A 20,794-nucleotide genomic window follows, 5' to 3' on the forward strand; every position below is an offset into this window, starting at 1 on the left:
TATATATATATATATATATATATATATATATATATATATATATATATATATATATATATATATATATATATATATATATATATATATATATATATATATATATATATATATATATATATATATATATATATATATATATATATATATATATATATATATATATATATATATATATATATATATATATATATATATATATATATATATATATATATATATATATATATATATATATATATATATATATATATATATATATATATATATATATATATATATATATATATATATATATATATATATATATATATATATATATATATATATATATATATATATATATATATATATATATATATATATATATATGAATGTTGGGGTGAAGAGGGTGGTGAGAGTAAGTGAGCTTGAGAAGGAGACCTGTGTGAGGAAGTACCAGGAGAGACTGAGTACAGAATGGAAAAAGGTGAGAACAATGGAAGTAAGGGGAGTGGGGGAGGAATGGGATGTATTTAGGGAATCAGTGATGGATTGCGCAAAAGATGCTTGTGGCATGAGAAGAGTGGGAGGTGGGTTGATTAGAAAGGGTAGTGAGTGGTGGGATGAAGAAGTAAGAGTATTAGTGAAAGAGAAGAGAGAGGCATTTGGACGATTTTTGCAGGGAAAAATGCAATTCAGTGGGAGATGTATAAAAGAAAGAGACAGGAGGTCAAGAGAAAGGTGCAAGAGGTGAAAAAAAGGGCAAATGAGAGTTGGGGTGAGAGAGTATCATTAAATTTTAGGGAGAATAAAAAGATGTTCTGGAAGGAGGTAAATAAAGTGCGTAAGACAAGGGAGCAAATGGGAACTTCAGTGAAGGGAGCAAATGGGGAGGTGATAACAAGTAGTGGTGATGTGAGAAGGAGATGGAGTGAGTATTTTGAAGGTTTGTTGAATGTGTTTGATGATAGAGTGGCAGATATAGGGTGTTTTGGTCGAGGTGGTGTGCAAAGTGAGAGGGTTAGGGAAAATGATTTGGTAAACAGAGAAGAGGTAGTGAAAGCTTTGCGGAAGATGAAAGCCGGCAAGGCAGCAGGTTTGGATGGTATTGCAGTGGAATTTATTAAAAAAGGGGTGACTGTATTATTGACTGGTTGGTAAGGTTATTTAATGTATGTATGACTCATGGTGAGGTGCCTGAGGATTGGCGGAATGCGTGCATAGTGCCATTGTACAAAGGCAAAGGGGATAAGAGTGAGTGCTCAAATTACAGAGGTATAAGTTTGTTGAGTATTCCTGGTAAATTATATGGGAGGGTATTGATTGAGAGGGTGAAGGCATGTACAGAGCATCAGATTGGGGAAGAGCAGTGTGGTTTCAGAAGTGGTAGAGGATGTGTGGATCAGGTCTTTGCTTTGAAGAATGTATGTGAGAAATACTTAGAAAAGCAAATGGATTTGTATGTAGCATTTATGGATCTGGAGAAGGCATATGATAGAGTTGATAGAGATGCTCTGTGGAAGGTATTAAGAATATATGGTGTGGGAGGAAAGTTGTTAGAAGCAGTGAAAAGTTTTTATCGAGGATGTAAGGCATGTGTACGTGTAGGAAGAGAGGAAAGTGATTGGTTCTCAGTGAATGTAGGTTTGCGGCAGGGGTGTGTGATGTCTCCATGGTTGTTTAATTTGTTTATGGATGGGGTTGTTAGGGAGGTAAATGAAAGAGTTTTGGAAAGAGGGGCAAGTATGAAGTCTGTTGGGGATGAGAGAGCTTGGGAAGTGAGTCAGTTGTTGTTCGCTGATGATACAGCGCTGGTGGCTGATTCATGTGAGAAATTGCAGAAGCTGGTGACTGAGTTTGGAAAAGTGTGTGGAAGAAGAAAGTTAAGAGTAAATGTGAATAAGAGCAAGGTTATTAGGTACAGTAGGGTTGAGGGTCAAGTCAATTGGGAGGTGAGTTTGAATGGAGAAAAACTGGAGGAAGTGAAGTGTTTTAGATATCTGGGAGTGGATCTGGCAGCGGATGGAACCATGGAAGCGGAAGTGGATCATAGGGTGGGGGAGGGGGCGAAAATCCTGGGGGCCTTGAAGAATGTGTGGAAGTCGAGAACATTATCTCGGAAAGCAAAAATGGGTATGTTTGAAGGAATAGTGGTTCCAACAATGTTGTATGGTTGCGAGGCGTGGGCTATGGATAGAGTTGTGCGCAGGAGGATGGATGTGCTGGAAATGAGATGTTTGAGGGCAATGTGTGGTGTGAGGTGGTTTGATCGAGTGAGTAACGTAAGGGTAAGAGAGATGTGTGGAAATAAAAAGAGCGTGGTTGAGAGAGCAGAAGATGGTGTTTTGAAGTGGTTTGGGCACATGGAGAGGATGAGTGAGGAAAGATTGACCAAGAGGATATATGTGTCGGAGGTGGAGGGAACAAGAAGAAGAGGGAGACCAAATTGGAGGTGGAAAGATGGAGTGAAAAAGATTTTGTGTGATCGGGGCCTGAACATGCAGGAGGGTGAAAGGAGGGCAAGGAATAGAGTGAATTGGAGCGATGTGGTATACCGGGGTTGACGTGCTGTCAGTGGATTGAATCAAGGCATGTGAAGCGTCTGGGGTAAACCATGGAAAGCTGTGTAGGTATGTATATTTGCGTGTGTGGACGTATGTATATACATGTGTATGGGGGGGGGGGGGCCATTTCTTTCGTCTGTTTCCTTGCGCTACCTCGCAAACGCGGGAGACAGCGACAAAGTATAATAAAAATAAAAAGAAAAATGTATATATATATATATATATATATATATATATATATATATATATATATATATATATATATATATATATCTCACACAAACCTCCAACAGCCAGGTTCGAGACTGGGACCCTGTGCAAGAGGCAGGCATGCTAACCGCTAGGCTATGGGACTGTATAATAGGAAACAACTATTCGAAATACTGAGTACTCGAATACCCTTCGTCTCACAATGGTGAGCAACGGGGTCTATACTTGGCTGTTGGAGGTTTGTATGTTCTATGAAGGTGCACGTTCATATGCACTTTATTCGTATTCATATACCTCCGCGTTGTACAGTTAGGTTCGGTAAAACGCTATCAGCTGGCTATGTGCGTCTGTTCGGAAACAACCAAGTATAGACCCCGTTGCTCACCAATGTGAGACGAAGGTTATTCGAGTACTCAGTATTTCGAATAGTTGTTTCCTATTATGGTCCCATAGCCTAGCGGTTACCATGCCTGCCTCTTGCACAGGGGTCCCAGGTTCGATCCTGGCTGTTGGAGGTTTGTATGTTCTATGAAGGTGCGCGTTCATATGCACTTTATTCGTATTCATATACCTCCGCGTTGTACAGTTAGGTTCGGTAAAACGCTATTAGCTGGCTGGTTCGGTAAAACGCTATTAGCTGGCTATGTGCGTCTGTTCGGAAACAACCAAGTATAGACCCCGTTGCTCACCAATGTGAGACGAAGGGTATTCGAGTACTCAGTATTTCGAACAGTTGTTTCCTATTATACAGTCCAATAGCCTAGCGGTTAGCATGCCTGCCTCTTGCACAGGGGTCCCAGGATCGATCCTGGCTGTTGGAGGTTTGTATGTTCTATAAAGGTGCGCGTCCCCTCCCCAACCCTATGATCCACTTCCGCTTCCATGGTTCCATTTGCTGCCAGATCCACTCCCAGATATCTAAAACACTTTACTTCCTCCAGTTTTTCTCCATTCAAACTTACCTCCCAATTGACTTGACCCTCAACCCTACTGTACCTAATAACCTTGCTCTTATTCACATTTACTCCTAACTTTCTTCTTTCACACACTTTCCCAAACTCAGTCACAAGCTTCTGCAGTTTCTCACATGAATCAGCCACCAGCGCTGTATCATCAGCGAACAACAACTGACTCACTTCCCAAGCTCTCTCATCCCCAACAGACTTCATACTTGCCCCTCTTTATATATATATATATATATATATATATATATATATATATATATATATATATATATATATATATATCTATATATATATATATATATATATATATATATATATATATATATATATATATATATATATATATATCCCTGGGGATAGGGGAGAAAGAATACTTCCCACGCATTCCTCACGTGTCATAGAAGGCGACTAGAGGGGACGGTAGCGGGGGGCCAGAAACCCTCCCCTCCTTGTATTTTAACTTTGTAAAGGGGGAAACAGAAGAATGAGTCATGTGGGGATTGCTCATCCTCCTCGAAGGCTCAGATTGGGATGTCTAAATGTGTGTGGATGTAACCAAGATGAGAAAAAAGTAGAGATAGGTAGTAGGTTTGAGGAAAGGAACCTGGATGTTTCGGCTCTGAGTGAAACGAAGCTCAAGGGTAAAGGGGAAGAGTGGTTTGGGAATGTCTTGGGAGTAAAGTCAGAGGTTAGTGAGAGGACAAGAGCAAGGGAAGGAGTAGCACTACTCCTGAACGAGGAGTTGTGGGAGTATGTGATAGAGTGCAAGAAAGTAAATTCTAGTTTGATATGGGTAAAAGTGAAAGTTGATGGAGAGAGATGGGTGATTATTGGTGCATACGCACCTGGGCATGAGAAGAAAGATCATAAGAGGCAAGTGTTTTGGGAGCAGCTGAATGAGTGTGTCAGTGGTTTTGATGCACAAGACCGGGTTATAGTGATGGGTGATTTGAATGCAAAGGTGAGTAATGTGGCAGTTGAGGGAATAATTGGTATACATGGAGTGTTCAGTGTTGTAAATGGAAATGGTGAAGAGCTTGTACATTCATGTGCTGGAAAAGGACTGGTGATTAGGAATACCTGGTTTAAAAAGCGAGATATACATAAGTACAAGTATGTAAGTAGGAGAGATGGCCAGAGAGCGCTATTGGATTACAAGTTAATTGATAGGCGCACGAAAGAGAGACTTTTGGATGTTAATGTGCTGAGAGGTGCAACTAGAGGGATGTCTGATCATTATCTTGTGGAGGCGAAGGTGAAGATTTGTATGGGTTTTCAGAAAAGAAGAGAGAATGTTCGGGTGAAGAGAGTGGGAAGAGTAAGTGAGCTTGGGAAAGAGACTTGTGTGAAGAAGTACCAGGAGAGACTGAGTACAGAATGGAAAAAGGTGAGAACAAAGGAGATAAGAGGATTGGGGGAGGGATGGGATGTATTTAGGGATGCAGTGATGGCTTCCGCAAAAGATGCTTGTGGCATGAGTTGGGAGTTGGGCAGATTAGAAAGGGTAGTGAGTGGTGGGATGAAGAAGTAAGATTATTAGTGAAAGAGAAGAGAGAGGCATTTGCACGATTTTTGCAGGGAAAAAATGCAAATGAGTGAGAGATGTAGAAAAGAAAGAGGCAGGAGGTCAAGAGAAAGGTGCAAGAGTTGAAAAAGAGGGCAAATGAGAGTTGGGGTGAGAGAGTATCATTAAATTTTAGGGAGAATAGAAAGATGTTTTGGAAGGAGGTAAGTAAAGTGCGTAAGACAAGGGAGCAAATGGGAACTTCGGTGAAGGGGGCTAATGGGGAGGTGATAAGAAGTGATGATGTGAGAAGGAGATGGAATGAGTATTTTGAAGGTTTGTTCAATGTGTTTGATGATAGAGTGGCAGATATAGGGTGTTTTGGTGGAGGTGGTGTGCAAAGTGAGAGGGTTAGGGAAAATGATTTGGTAAACAGAGAAGAGGTAGTAAAAGCTTTGCGGAAGATGAAAGCCGGTAAGGCAGCAGGATTGGATGGTATTGGAGTGGAGTTTATTGTAAAAGGGGGTGACTGTATTGTTGACTGATTCGTAAGGTTATTTAATGTATGTGTGATTCCTGGTGAGGTGCCTGAGAATTGGCGGAATGCTTGCATAATGCCATTGTACAAAGGCAAAGGGGATAAGAGTGAGTGCTCAAATTACAGAGGTATAAGTTTGATGAGTATTCCTGGTAAACTATATGGGAGGGTATTGATTGAGAGGGTGAAGGCATGTACAGAACATCAGATTGGGGAAGAGCAGTGTTGTTTCAGAAGTGGTAGAGGATGTGTGGATCAGGTGTTTGCTTTGAAGAATGTATGTGAGAAATACTTAGAAAAGCAAATGGATTTGTATGTAGCATTTATGGATCTGGAGACGGCATATGATAGAGTTGATAGAGATGCTTTATGGAAGGTATTAAGAATATATGGTGTGGGATTCAAGTTGTTAGAAGCAGTGAAAAGTTTTTATCGAGGATGTAAGGCATGTGTACTTGTAGGAAGAGAGGAAAGTGATTGGTTCTGAGTAAATGTAGGTTTCCGGCAGGGGTGTGTGATGTCTCCATGGTTGTTTAATTTGTTTATGGATGGGGTTGTTAGGGAGATGAATGCAAGAGTTTTGAAAAGAGGGGCAAGTATGCAGTCTTTTGTGGATGAGGGAGCTTGGGAAGTGAGTCAGTTGTTGTTCGCTGATGATACATCGCTGGTGGCTGATTCATGTGAGAAACTGCAGAAGCTGGTGACTGAGTTTGGTAAAGTGTGTGAAAGGAGAAAGTTAAGAGTAAATGTGAATAAGAGCAAGGTTATTAGTTAAAGTAGGGTTGAGGGTCAAGTCAATTGGGAGGTAAGTTTGAATGGAGAAAAATTGGAGGAAGTAAAGTGTTTTAGATATCTTGGAGTGGATCTGGCAACGGTTGGAACCATGGAAGCTGAAGTGAATCATAGGGTGGGGGAGAGGGGAAAAATTCTGGGAGCCTTGGAAGTCGAGAACATTATCTCGTAAAGCAAAAATGGGTATGTTTGAAGAAAATAGTGGTTCCAACAATGTCGTATGGCTGCGAGAATGGGCTATGGATAGAGTTGTGCGCAGGGGGTTGGATGTGCTGGAAATGATATGTTTGTGGTGTGATGTGGTTTGATCGAGTAAGTAATGTAAGGGTAAGAGAGATGTGTGGAAATAAAAAGAGCTTGGTTAAGAGAGCAGAAGAGGGTGTTTTGAAATGGTTTGGTCACCTGGAGAGAATGAGTGAGGAAAGATTGACCAAGAGGATACATGTGTCAGATGTGGAGGGAACGAGGTGAAGCGGGAGACCAAATTGGAGGTGGAAAGACGGAGTGAAAAAGATTTTCAGCGACCGGGGCCTAAACATGCAGGAGGGTGAAAGGCATGCAAGGAATAGAGGGAATTGGAACGATGTGGTATACCGGGGTCGACGTACTGTCAATGGATTAAACCAGGGCATGTGAAACGTCTTGGGTAAAGCATGGAAAGTTTTGTGGGGCCTGGATGTGGAAGGGGAGCTGTGGTTTCAGTGCATTATTATATGACAGCCAGAGACAGTCTGGACGAATGGGGACTTTGTTTTCTTTTCCTATTGATACCTCGCACACTTGAGGGGTCGGGGGTTTTTATTCAATGTGTGGCGAGGTGGCGATGGGAATAAATAAAGGCAGACAGTATGAATTATGTACATGTGTGTATATATACATGTATATATATATATATATATATATATATATATATATATATATATATATATATATATATATATATATATATATATATATATATATATATATATATATATATATATATATATATTCCTATGAATCCACGGGAAAAATAAAGCACGAAAAGTTCCCAAGTGCACGTTCGTGTAATAATCACATCATCAGGGGAGACACAAGAGAGGAATATAACAGTCAGTTGATATACATCGAAGAGACGACGCTAGGACGCCATTTGGTAAACATGTGATTATCCAAAACCAATGTTTACCAAATGGCGTCCTAGCTTCGTCTCTTCGATGTATATCAACTGACTGTTATATTCCTCTCTTATGTCTCCCCTGATGATGTGATTATTACACGAAAGTGCACTTGGGAACTTTTCGTGTTTCATTTTCCCCGTGGACTCATAGGAATATCTTGATCACGCGCAAAATTGTGATCCTTTCCAATATATATATATATATATATATATATATATATATATATATATATATATATATATATATATATATATATATATATATATATATATATATATATATATATATATTTATATATATATATATATATATATATATATATATATATATATATATATATATATATATATATATATATATATATATATATATATATATATATATATATATATATATATATATGTTTTGATAGCAGCTGTTAGTACTTTTGATGCACGAGGCCGGGTTCTAGTGATGGGTGATTTGAATGCAAAGGTGAGTAATGTGGCAGTTGAGGGCTTAATTGGTGTACATGAGGTGTTCAGTTTTGTAAATGGAAATGGTGACGAGCTTGTATATTCAGGTGCTGAAAAAGGACTGGTGTTTGGGAATACCTGGTTTAAAAAGAAAGGTATACATAAATATATGTATGCAAGTAGGAGGGATGGCCAGAGAACGTTATTGGATTACGTGTTAATTGATATGCGCGCGAAAGAGAGACTTTTGGAAGTTAATGTGCTGAGAGGTGAAGCTGGAGGGATATCTGATCATTATCTTGTGGAGGCGAAGGTGATGATTTGTAGAGGTTTTCAGAAAAGAAGAGTGAATGTTGCGGTGAAGAGAGTGGTGAAAGTAAGTGAGCTTGGGAAGGAGACTTGTTTGAGGAAGTACCAGGAGAGAATGAGTACAGAATGGAAAAAGGTGAGAACAAAGGAGGTAAGGGGGGTGGGGGAGGAATGGGATGTATTTAGGGAAGCAGTGATGGCTTGCGCAAAAGATGTTTGTAGCATGAGAAGCGTGGAAGGTGGGCAAATTAGAAAGGGTAGTGAGTGGTGGGATGGAGAAGTAAGATTGTTAGTGAAAGAGAAGAGAAAGGCATTTGGACTATTTTTGCAGGGAAATAATGCAATTGACTGGGAGAATATAGAAGAAACAGGCAAGAGGTCAAGAGAAAGGTGCAAGAGGTGAAAAAGAGGGCAAATTAGAGTTTGGGTGAGAGACTATCATTAAATTTTAGAGAGAATAAAAAGATGCTATGGAAGGAGGTAAATAAACTGCGTAAGACAAGGGAATCAATTGGAACTTCAGTGAAGGGGGCTAATTGTGAGGTGATAACAAGTAGTGGTGATGTGAGAAGGAGATGGAGTGAGTATTTTGAAGGTTTGTTGAATGTGTTTGAAGATAGAGTGGCTGAATATAGGATGTTTTGGTCGAAGTGTTGCGCAAAGTGAAAGGGTTAGGGCGAATGATTTGGTAAACAGAGAAGAGGTAGTAAAAGCTTTCCTGAAGATGAAAGCCGGCAAGGCAGCGGGTTTGGATGGTATTGCAGTGGAATTTATTAAAAAAGGGGATGACTGTATTGTAGACTAGTTGGTAAGGCTTTTTAATGTATGTATGACTCATGGTGAGGTGCCTGAGGATTGGCGGAATCCGTGCATAGTGCTATTGTACAAAGGGAAATGGGATAAAAGCGAGTGCTCAAATTACATAGGTATAACTTTATTGAGTATTCATGGGAAATTATATGGGAGGGTATTGATTGAGAGGGTGAAGGCAGGTACAGAGCATCAGATTGGGGAAGAGCAGTGTGGTTTCAGAAGTGGTAGAGGATGTGTGGATCAGGTGTTTTCTTTGAAGAATGTATGTGAGAAATACTTAGAAAAGCAAATGGGTTTGTCTGTAGCTTTTATGGATCTGGAAAAGGCATATGATAGAGTTGATAGATAAGCTCTGTGGAAGGGATTAAGAATATATAGTGTTGGAGGCAAATTGTTAGAAGTGAAAAGTTTTTATCATGGATCTAAGTCATGTGTACATGTAGGAAGAGAGGAATGCGATTGGTTCTCAGTGAATTTAGGTTTGCGGCAGGGGTGTGTGATGTCTCCATGGTTTAATTTGTTTATGGATGGGGTTGTTAGGGAGGTGAATGCAAGAGTCTTGGAAAGAGGGGCAAGTATTCAGGCTGTTGTGGATGAAAGAGCTAGGGAAGTGAGTCAGTTGTTGTTCGCTCAAGATACAGCGCTGGTTCTTTATTGGTATGAGAAACTGCAGAAGCTGGTGAGTGAGTTTGGTAAAGTATGTGAAAGAAGAAAGTTAAGGGTAAATGTGAATAAGAGGAAGGTTATTAGGTACAGTAGGGTTGAGGGACAAGTCAACTGGGAGGTAGGTTTGAATGGAAAAAAACTGGGGGAATTGAAGTGCTTTAGATATCTGGGAGTGGATTTGGCAATGGATGGAACAATGGAAGCGGAAGTGAATCCTAGGGTGGGGGAAGAGGGCGAAAGTTCTGGGAGCGTTGAAGAATGTGTGGAGGTGAAGAACATTATCTCGAAAAGGAAAAATGGGTATGTTTGAAGGAATAGTGGTTCCAATAATGTTATATGGTTGCGAGGCGTGGGCTATAGATAGAATTGTTCGGAGGAGGGTGGCTGTGCTGGAAATGAGATGTCTAAGGACAATATGTGGTGTGATGTGGTTTGATCGAGGAAGTAATAATAGGGTAAGAGAGATGTGTGGTAATGAAAAGCGTGTGGTTGAGAGAGCAGAAGAGGGTGTTTTGAATGGTTTGATCACAGGGAGAGATGAGTAAGGAAACATTGACCAAGAGGATATATGTGTCAGCCGTGGAGGGAACGAGGAGAAGTGGGAGACCAAATCGGATATGGAAAGGTGGAGAGAAAGAGATTTTGAGTGATCGGGGCCTGAACATGGAGGAGGGTGAAAGGCGTGCATGGAATAGAGTGAATTGGAACGATGTGGTATACATGGGGTGTTCAGTGTTGTAAATGGAAATGGTGAAGAGCTTGTAGATTTATGTGTTGTAAAAGGACTGGTGATTAGGAATACTAGGTTTAGAAAGAAAGATATACATAAGTATATGTATGTAAGTAGGAGAGGTGGCCAGAGGGCGTTATTGGATTACGTGTTAATTGATAGGCGCACGAAAGAGACTTTTGGATGTTAATGTGCTGAGAGGTGCAACTGGAGGGATGTCTGATCATTATCTTGTGGAGGCTAAGGTGAAGATTTGTAGAGGTTTTCAGAAAAGAAGAGAGAATGTTGGGGTAAAGAGAGTGGTGAGAGTAAGTGAGCTTGGGAAGGAGACTTGTGTGAGGAAGTACCAGGAGAGACTGAGTACAGAATGGAAAAAGGTTAGAAAAAAGGAGGTAAGGGGAATGGGGGAGGAATGGGATGTATTTAGGGATGCAATGATGGCTTGCGCAAAAGATGCTTTTGGCATGAGAAGCATGGGAGGTGGGTAGATTAGAAAAGGTAGTAAGTGGTGGGATGAAGAGGCAAGATTATTAGCGAAAGAGAAGAGAGAGGCATTTGGACGATTTTTGCAGGGAAATAATGCAAATGAGGGGGAGATGTATAAGAGAAAGAGGCAGGATGTCAAGAGAAAGGTGCAAGAGGTGAAAAAGATGACAAATGAGATTTGGGGTGAGAGAATTTAATTAAATTTTAGGGAGAATAAAAAGCTGTTTTGGAAGGAGGTAAATAAAGTGCGTAAGACATAGGAACAAATGGGAAATTCAGTGAAGGGGGCGAATGGGGAGGTGATAACAAGTAGTTGTAATATGAGAAGGAGATGGAGTAAGTATTTTGAAGGCTTGTTGAATGTGTTTGATGATAAAGTGGCAGATATAGAGTGTTTTGGTCGAGGTGGTGTGCAAAGTGAGAGGGTTAGGGAGGATGATTTGGTAAACATAGAGGAGGCAGTAATCGCTTTGCGGAAGATGAAACCCGGCAAGGCAGCGGGTTTGGATGATATTGCAGTGGAATTTATTATAAAAGGGGGTGACTGTGTTGTTGACTGGTTGGTAAGGTTATCTAATGTATGTATGATTCATGGTGAGGTGCCTGAGGATTGGCGAAATGCTTGCATAGTGCCATTGTACAAAGGCAAAGGGGTTAAGAGTGAGTGCTCAAATTACAGAGGAGTAAGTTTTTTCAGTATTCCTGATAAATTATATGTGAGGGTATTGATTGAGAGGGTGAAGGCATGTGCAGAGCATCAGATTGGGGAAGAGCAGTGTGGTTTCAGAAGTGGTGGAGGATGTGTGGATCGAGTGTTTCCTTTGAAGAATGAATGGGAGAGATACTTAGAAAAGCAAATGGATTTATATGTAGCTTTTATGGATCAAGAGAAAGCATATGATAGAGTTAATAGAGATGCTCTGTGGAAGGTATTAAGAATATATAGTGTGGGAGGCAAGTTGTTAGAAGCAATGAAATTTTTTATAGAGAATGTGAGGCATGTGTACGTGTAGGAAGAGAGGAAAGTGATTAGTTCTCAGTGAATGTAGGTTTCCGGCAGGGGTGTGTGATGTCTCCATGGTTCTTTAATTTCTTTATGGATGGCTCGTTAGGGAGGTGAATGCAAGAGTTTTGGAAAGAAGGGCAAGTATGCAGTCTGTTGTGGATGAGAGAGCTTGGGAAGTGAGTCAGTTGTTGTTCGCTGATGATACAGCGCTGGTGGCTGATTCATGTGAGAAACTGCAGTAGCTGGAGATTGAGTTTGGTAAAGTGTGTGAAAGAAGAAACTTGAGAGTAAGCGTGAATAAGAGTAAGGTTATTAGGTAGAGTCGGGTTGTGGGCTAAGTCAATTGGGAAGTAAGTTTGAATGGAGAAAAACTGGAGGAAGTGAAGCGTTTAAGATATCTGGGAGTGGATTTGGCAACGGATGGAACAATGGAAGTGGAAGTGAGTCATAGGGTGGGGGAGGTGGTGAAAATTCTGGGAGCCTTGAAGAATGTGTGGAAGTCGAGAACGTTATCTCGGAAAGCAAAAATGACTATGTTTGAAGGAATAGTGGTTCCAACAATGTTTTATGGTTTCGAGGCTTGGGCTATTGATAGAGTTGTTCGCAGGAGGGTCGATGTGCTGGAAATAAGATGTTTGAGGACAATACGTGGTGTGAGGTGGTTTGATCGAGTAAGTAATAATAGGGTAAGAGAGATGTGTGGTAATAAAAAGAGTGTGGTTGAGAGAGCAGAAGAGGGTGTTTTGAAATGGTTTAGTCACATGGAAAGAATGAGTGAGAAAAGATTGACCAACAGGATATATGTGTCAGAAGTGAAGGGAACGAGGAGAAGTGGGAGACCAAATTGGAAGTGGAAAGATGGAGGGAAAAAGATTTTGAGTGATCGGGGCCTGAACATGCAGGAGGGTGAAAGGCGTACAAGGAATAGAGTGAATTGGAACGATATGGTATACCGGGGTCGACTTGCTGTCAATGGATTGAACCAGGGCATGTGAAGCGTCTGGGGTAAACCATGGAAAGTTGTGTGGGGCTTGGATGTGGAAAGGGAGCTGTGGTTTCGGTTCATTATTACATGACAACTAGAGACTAAGTGTGAACGAATGGGGCCTTTGTTGTCTTTTCCTAGCGCTACCTCGCACAGAGGAGGGGGGAGGGGTTTGTTATTCCATGTGTGGCGAGGTGGCGATGGGAATGAATACAGGCAGACAGTATGAATTATGTACATGTGCGTATATGTATATGTCTGCGTGTGTATATTTATGTATACATTGAGATGTATAGGTATGTATATATATATATATATGTATGTATATATATATATATATATATATATATATATATATATATATATATATATATATATATATATATATATATATATATATATATATATATATTTTTTTTTTTTTTTTTTATACTTTGTCGCTGTCTCCCGCGTTTGCGAGGTAGCGCAAGGAAACAGACGAAAGAAATGGCCCAACCCCCCCCCCCCCATACACATGTATATACATACGTCCACACACGCAAATATACATACCTACACAGCTTTCCATGGTTTACCCCAGACGCTTCACATGCCTTGGTTCAATCCACTGACAGCACGTCAACCCCGGTATACCACATCGCTCCAATTCACTCTATTCCTTGCCCTCCTTTCACCCTCCTGCATGTTCAGGCCCCGATCACACAAAATCTTTTTCACTCCATCTTTCCACCTCCAATTTGGTCTCCCTCTTCTCCTCGTTCCCTCCACCTCCGACACATATATCCTCTTGGTCAATCTTTCCTCACTCATTCTCTCCATGTGCCCAAACCACTTCAAAACACCCTCTTCTGCTCTCTCAACCACGCTCTTCTTATTTCCACACATCTCTCTTACCCTTACGTTACTCACTCGATCAAACCACCTCACACCACACATTGTCCTCAAACATCTCATTTCCAGCACATCCATCCTCCTGCGCACAACTCTATCCATTGCCCACGCCTCGCAACCATACAACATTGTTGGAACCACTATTCCTTCAAACATACCCATTTTTGCTTTCCGAGATAATGTTCTCGACTTCCACACATTCTTCAAGGCCCCCAGAATTTTCGCCCCCTCCCCCACCCTATGATCCACTTCCGCTTCCATGGTTCCATCCGCTGCCAGATCCACTCCCAGATATCTAAAACACTTCACTTCCTCCAGTTTTTCTCCATTCAAACTCACCTCCCAATTGACTTGACCCTCAACCCTACTGTACCTAATAACCTTGCTATTATTCACATTTACTCTTAACTTTCTTCTTCCACACACTATATATATATATATATATATATATATATATATATATATATATATATATATATATATATATATATATATATATATATATATATATATATATATATATATATATATAAATATATGTATATATATATATATATATATATATATATATATATATATATATATATATATATATATATATATATATATATATATATATATATATATATATATATATATATAAATATATATATTTTTTTTTTCTTTTTTTTTTTTTTCGCTGTCTCCCGCGTTTGCGAGGAAGCGCAAGGAAACAGACGAAAGAAATGGCCCAACCCACCCCCATACACATGTATATACATACGTCCACACACGCAAATATACATACCTACACAGCTTTCCATGGTTCACCCCAGACGCTTCACATGCCCTGATTCAATCCACTGACAGCACGTCAACCTCGGTATACCATATCGATCCAATTCACTCTATTCCTTGCCAGCCTTTCACCCTCCTGCATTTTCAGGCCCCGATCGCACAAAATCTTTTTCACTCCATCTTTCCACCTCAAATTTGGTCTCCCACTTCTCCTCGTTCCCTCCATCTCCGACACATATATCCTCTTGGTCAATCTTTCCTCACTCATTCTCTCCATGTGTCCAAACCATTTCAAAACACCCTCTTCTGCTCTCTCAACCACGCTCTTTTTATTTCCACACATCTCTCTTACCCTTACGTTACTTACTCGATCAAACCACCTCACACCACACATTGTCCTCAAACATCTCATTTCCAGCACATCCATCCTCCTAAGCACAACTCTATCCATAGCCCACGCCTCACAAACATACAACATTGTTGGAACCACTATTCCTTCAAACATACCCATTTTTGCTTTCCGAGATAATGTTCTCAACTTCCACACATTCTTCAAGGCTCCCAGGATTTTCGCCCCCTCCACCACCCTATGATCTACTTCCACTTCCATGGTTCCATCCGCTGCCAGATCCACTCCCAGATATCTAAAACACTTTACTTCCTCCAGTTTTTCTCCATTCAAACTTACCTCCCAATTTACTTGACCTTCAACCCTACTGTACCTAATTACCTTGCTCTTATTCACATTTACTCTTAACTTTCTTCTTTTACACACTTTACCAAACTCAGTCACCAGCTTCTGCAGTTTCTCACATGAATCAGCCACCAGCGATGTATCATCAGCGAACAACAATTTACTCACTTCCCAAGCTCTCTCATCCACAACAGAATTCATACTTGCCCCTCTTTCCAAAACTCTTGCATTTACCTCCTTAACAACCCCATCCATAAACAAATTAAACAACCATGGAGACATCACACACCCCTGCCGCAAACCTACATTCACTGAGAACCAATCACTTTCCTCTCTTCCTACACGTACATATGCATTACATCCTCGATAAAAACTTTTCCCTGCTTCTAAGAACTTGCCTCCCACACCATATATTATTAATACCTTACACAGAGCATCTCTATCAACTCTATCATATGCCTTTTCCAGATCCATAAATGCTACATACAAATCCATTTTCTTTTCTAAGTATTTCTCACATACATTCTTCAAAGCAAACACCTGATCCACACATCCTCTACCACTTCTGAAACCACACTGCTCTTCCCCAATCTGATGCTCTGTACATGCCTTCACCCTCTCAATCAATACCCTCCCATATAATTTACCAGGAATACTCAACAAACTTATACCTCTGTAATTTGAGCACTCACTCTTATCCCCTTTGCCTTTGTACAATGGCACTATGCACGCAATCCTCAGGCACCTCACCATGAGTCCTACATACATTGAATAACCTTAGCAACCAGTCAATAATATCCTCACCTAGCCCCCTTTTCTGTTCCTTCTATTGGAAAATTAAAAAAAAAAAAAAGAGAGGGGAGGATTTCTAGCCCCCCACTCCCTCTCCTTTTAGTCGCCTTCTACGGCACACAGTGAATATATATATATATATATATATATATATATATATATATATATATATATATATATATATATATATATATATATATATTCCCTGTGTGTCGTAGAAGGCGACTAAAAGGAGAGGGAGTGGGGGCTGGAAATCCTCCCCTCTCGTTTTTTTTTTTAATTTTCCAATAGAAGGAACAGAGAAGGGGGCTAGGTGAGGATATTCCCCCAAAGGCCCAGTCCTCTGTTCTTAACGCTACATCGCTAACGCGGGAAATGGCAAATAGTTTGAAAAAAAAAGAAAAAAAAAAAAAAATATATATATATATATATATATATATATATATATATATATATATATATATATATATATATATATATATATATATATATATATATATATATATATATATATATATATATATATATATTAATATATATAGATATATACATATATATAATATATATATATATATATATATATATATATATATATATATATATATATATATATATATATATATATATATATATATATATATATATATATGTATATATATATATATATATATATATATATATATATATATATATATATATATATATATATATATATATATATATATATATATATATATATATATATATATATATATATATATATATATATATATATATATATATATATATATATATATATATATATATATATATATATATATATATATATATATATATATATATATATATATATATATATATATATATATATATATATATATATATATATATATATATATATATATATATATATATATATATATATATATATATATATATATATATATATATATATATATATATATATATATATATATATATATATATATATATATATATATATATATATATATATATATATATATATATATATATATATATATATATATATATATATATATATATATATATATATATATATATATATATATATATATATATATATATATATATATATATATATATATATATATATATATATATATATATATATATATATATACATATATGTATATATATTTATTTATTTATTTATTTATTTTTCATTTATTTTGCTTTCTCGCTGTCTCCCGCGTTTGCGAGGTAGCGCAAGGAAATAGACGAAAGAAATGGCCCAACCCACCCCCATACACATGTATATACACACACGTCCACACACGCAAATATACATACCTATACATCTCAATGTACACATATATATACACACACAGACACATACATATATACCCATGCACACAATTCACACTGTCTGCCTTTATTCATTCCCATCGCCACCTCGCCACACATGGAATACCATCCCCCTCCCCCCTCATATGTGCGGGGTAGCGCTAGGAAAAGACAACAAAGGCGTCATTCGTTCACACTCAGTCTCTAGGTGTCATGCAATAATGCCCGAAACCACAGTTCCCTTTCCAGATCCAGGCCCCACACAGCTTTCCATGGTTTACCACAGACGCTTCACATACCCTGATTCAATCCACTGAGAGCACGTCAACCTCGGTTTACCACATCGATCCAATTCACTCTATTCCTTGCACGCCTTTCACCCTGTTGCATGTTCAGGCCCCGATCACTCAAGATCTTTTTCACTGCATCTTTCCACCTCCAATTTGGTCTCCCACTTCTCCTCGTTCCCTCCACCTCTGAGACATATATCCTCTTGGTCAATCTTTCCTCACTCATTCTCTCTATGTGCCCAAACCGTTTCAAAAACACCATCTTCTGCTCTCTCAACCACGCTCTTTTTATTTCCACGCATCTCTCTTACCCTTACATTACTTACTCGATCAAACCACCTCACACCACACATTGCCTCAAACATCTCATTTCCAGCACATCCACCCTCCTGCGCACAACTCTATCCATAGCCCACGCCTCGCAACCATACAACATTGTTGGAACCACTATTCCTTCAAACATACCCATTTTTGCTTTCCGAGATAATGTTCTCGACTTCCACACATTCTTCAAGGCTCCCAGGATGTTCGCCCCCTCCCCCACCCTATGATTCACTTCCGCTTCCATGGTTCCATCCGCTGCCAGATCCACTCCCAGATATCTAAAACACTTTACTTCCTCCAGTTTTTCTCCATTCAAACTTACCTCCCAATTGACTTGACCCTCAACCCTACTGTACCTAATAACCTTGCTCTTATTCACATTTGCTCTTAACTTTCTTCTTTCACACACTTTATAAAACTCAGTCACCAGCTTCTGCAGTTTCTCACATGAATCAGCCACCACCGCTGTATCATCAGCGAACAACAACTGACTCACTTCCCAAGCTCTCTCATCCACAACAGACTTCATTCTTGCCCCTCTTTCCAAAACTCTTTCATTCACTTCCCTAACAACCCCATCCATAAAGAAATTAAAGAACCATGGAGACATCACACACCCCTGCCGCAAACCTACATTCACTGAGAACCAATCACTTTCCTCTCTTCCTACACGTACACATGCCTTACATCCTCGATAAAAACTTTTCACTGCTTGTAACTTGCCACCCACACCATATATTCTTAATACCTTCCACAGAGCATCTCTATCAACTCTATCATATGCCTTCTCCAGATTCATAAATATATATATATATATATATATATATATATATATATATATATATATATATATATATATATATATATATATATATATATATATATATATATATATATGTATATATATATATATATATATATATATATGTTTGACTCCTTATTGCGTCAGTCCCACCACATTCCCTCCACTACTTGACTTACGACCTCACTCTCTCACCCTTCCATACCCTCCACTAAATTAGTTAATTATTTTCTTACAGGGGAGGAAACGACCCTCCTCTCCATGTATTTCGACACGTGACTCGACCCACTTGGCTAGTCAGCATAAGTTAAATCCTTCAGTCTCAGTGGCCATCATATCACACCTCTATCACTCAAGTGAGAGATACTCAGTAAAAACGGTTTTCCAGATGTAATATTTCCCATTGTTGCATAAACGATATTTAAGATTAACCTCCTTGAAAATAACTGATTCAAACTCTGGCCACAAAAAAAAAAAAATGTAGCTTAATGATCAACACCACAAAGCTTGTACTTATCCAACATCCATATAATCAATTCAGTACTTTTTTCATTTCACCAGAGCAAATGACGAGGAAACTCGATTATGACGCCAGCATCCACCGGAATTAGGGGGAATCATACGACGAAAATTTTGGTAATCAGTTCCCTTCCCTCGGTTCATGATATCGATCCTCCCGTAGACGTGATGATCTACGGTGTTGTGACGCTCAATAATCTGCTGAAGACATTGTATACATTTAGTAAAGAGAGAGGATTTTGCCTTGTGACACGTGCAGCAAAATTTTCTAAAAGAGTCAAGGAAACCTGTTTAAGATGGCCATCAAACAGGTAAAGAAAACTAAAGCCTCAGAGTTACTGTGGCGTCGTCAAATGGTCCAGCAAAGCCAGGTTTATGGGAGAACCCGACTCCACTGCCTGAGCCAGCCAAGTGTGGCGGGCCAAGCCGAGTACCAGGGTGCCAAATTGAATATTGTGGGCTAGGCCGAGCGTCACCATCCATGTTGAGTAACACGAGCTAAGCTGAACATCACGACGAACGGTAATGACGGACAAACCATAGCACAAGACAAGCTGATTACAAGAAGATATGCTATGGGCCAAGCTCAGTGTCATGGACGAAGCTTAGTGACGAAAAGAGTCTAGGCAGAAGACCGCGAGGAAACAGGAAGAAGAAAGGGTTAAAGTGAGTACCTCGGGCCAAGTCGAGTCGGCCCTCTTCACGTGGCGTCATATATATGCAAATGAGCATTCGAGTCAGCCTGTTACACAAACGATCGAACTGATTACCAAAGTTGTCTTCGTAAGATTCCCCCTAATTCCAGAGGATGCTGGCGTCATAATCGAGTTTCCTCGACATTTGTTCTGCTCAAAGGAAAAAAAGTATCGAGTTGATTAGATTAATGTTGGTGAGCGCAGGCTTTGTGATGTTCATCAATACCACTGTTTTCTCCTTCATTGTGTTGCATTTATCTTTCTGGCCAGAGATTGAAGCTGTTGTTATTGTGGAGACTGTTGTTAAGTAGGATAATCTTCAATATCGTTTATGTAATAGTGGAAATTTTAAAACTGGAAATCCGTTTTTACTGTGTATCTCTCACTTGAGTGACGGAGGTACCATATACTGCCCACTCAGAGTGAAGGATTGAACTTAAGCTGGCTAGCCAGGTGGGTCGAGTCAAGTGTCATCATACCTGGAGAGGAGGGTCGTTTCCTCCCCTGTAAGAAATTAGTGAA

This window comes from Panulirus ornatus, chromosome 3, assembly GCF_036320965.1.
Source record: "Panulirus ornatus isolate Po-2019 chromosome 3, ASM3632096v1, whole genome shotgun sequence".
Lineage (NCBI taxonomy): Eukaryota > Metazoa > Arthropoda > Malacostraca > Decapoda > Palinuridae > Panulirus > Panulirus ornatus.